The following is a 2422-nucleotide window of genomic DNA, read 5'->3' on the forward strand; positions in this document are numbered from 1 at the left end:
CCATGGGAGTGACATTCTCCTGTTTCAAAGAACAGCAGCCGCCACTGGTCAAACCTCAGTTTTCGTATGCCCCAGTTGTCGTTTGATTCTGGATTTTTTTTTTTGCTAAAATTTTGCATCAGTTTTTGTGCAGTATTGCATGTAAAAAAAAATAGTCCATTTGCTCTGTAATGTATTATTTCATAAAATCAAATGCCCAAATAAACCACCCTACACATTGCTGACTCACTGCCCGTGCATTTTTTTTTATTGAGAGCAACTGCTAAATAACCCCCCATGGGGCCAAAGACAGCTGCGAGTACCACTACACTGATAAAGAAGGTGAAAAGCACTATTGAATTAGATCTCCCCAGGATGAACGGGAAGTCACAGCATGCAATAAGTTCAATCCATTTGTCATTTATAATTATTTTGCATTGTTTTCTAAATAAAAACTATAATTGTTCTTTATACAATTATTTTTTGGTCATATTTTTGGATCTCTGCAATGGAATCATTTAATTTACAGTGTTTTCGATGAGAAAATTGCCTCGGTTTTTGTACGTTTCATTGGACCTTTTGGAATGAATTAATAACAAAAACCGAGGTACCACTGTACTAAAGTGAAACAATGACATCCTCAACAGTCTTCCTCTTCACGCAGGTGTAAATTTATCATAATATTATGACTTTATTTTCATAAAACTGTAATTTTTTGTTTGTAATATTTCGACTTTGTTGTGGAAAAATGATCACTTTCTTTTACCTACATTTTTGTCTTCATTGTTGTAAAATTAATATTTAATTATTGGTCAAATATGGCTTTATTCCCATATTGTTATACTAAATTATTCTTTGTACTTTTTTCCCTCATATTTCAATCTTATTCTTGTAACATTATGCAGTTTTTCTTGTAGTATTATTACTTTATTTTCGTAATTGCATGAATTTGCATTCATTTGTTGTTCTTTTCAGTGTGGCCCTAATACCCTACAGTCTAATATTGCTATAGGAACATATTCTTGTACTACTTTTGTGACAATTATTAATGTGTTACTGTTGTTTTAATTATTTTATGTATTGTTTTAATGAACACATACAAACAGTTATGCCAGTGTGAAAGTGAAGCTGTTGTAGAATACAAATTGTGTCCATGACATTTTAACTTTTAATGACTTATGAGACCCCGTTTTTCATCAATTCCAAACAGATATTGTGATGTAAGAGATTTATCAATAATAGACTATTGCCATTGTGGGCACTGTGACACCACCACAAATGAAAGCCCATTTAATAAAATAACTGGGGAAATTACCACATGAAACAACTAAGAAATGTGGCTTGTCTTTGGTGTGTTTAATTGAAGTTTAAATAACCTATTCAAGTAAATCCTGTTTACTGGAAATAACAAATACATATATTACATCACCCACATTTACGAGCAAATTGAGAACCAAAGATTGGTTGCAGCACTTCACAGCAGTAACAGCCATAAATAAATGATGCCAACATTACAACCCAAGGCTCTCAACCTCCTCAAATGTTGGCTGGTTGGATTTAGTACACAAAGCAGCATTCCCCAAGTGGTACCCAACTCTAAAATGCACTCCACCGACCTTTTGATGACTTCCAGAAAACAAAACTTCAGCGTCAAAATTTAAATTACAACGAACTCACGATCACTTGTTCCGGTATTAAGCATGGCTTTACTTACACAACACTGCCCCGTTGTGGCAGTCATGTTGTTTTACACTGCCTCCTTATTCAGTTCATATCGCTAATCAAACGTCTTTTTAGAATTTATACACTTGCATTTTATAGCTTGGAGACACGGTAATATTAGTGGTTTATTTTATGTCGAACATGCTTAACAAATTACAATAAGGAGGATTATTTGCATAATTCAACACGCCTGAAATGAGTAGGAAGAAGTATATATGCTGAGGGAAACTGAATAAATGAATAAATAAATATATACATATATATATATCATAAATCAGAATGAGTGGATGAATGTGGGAATAAATGATATCTGACACAGTGGTTCTCGGCATTCTGCATCGTCCTTGTACCTTGTAAAAAAAACATAGGCTTGTGTGTTAGAACTGTGTTTTTAATTAGGTTGTACTAAAAAAAATGTTGTATATTATCGGGGAGCAGGTATTGTTTGCAGTTGAAAATGGACCATATATGTGAATTTCAGGAATAAAGGTTTTTTGTGTTCTTTCACCATCATTATGGATTATCGTAATTGACATTTCTTGCAGTATGGTTAGTGATTTCAGTATGCTTTTATAATTATTTCCCCACGTCGCCACACAATGATGCAAAACTATTGTTGAGGTTGTTTCCGGACACTGCTTTTGTTCTGAAGGCTAACCACCGTACTTCCGGTGTCGCTACCTGTCTCCGTCGAATTTGACGCGGCTTCGACCGCACACCG

Source organism: Dunckerocampus dactyliophorus, chromosome 7 (assembly GCF_027744805.1).
Source record: "Dunckerocampus dactyliophorus isolate RoL2022-P2 chromosome 7, RoL_Ddac_1.1, whole genome shotgun sequence".
In the NCBI taxonomy this organism is placed as follows: Eukaryota; Metazoa; Chordata; class Actinopteri; order Syngnathiformes; family Syngnathidae; genus Dunckerocampus; species Dunckerocampus dactyliophorus.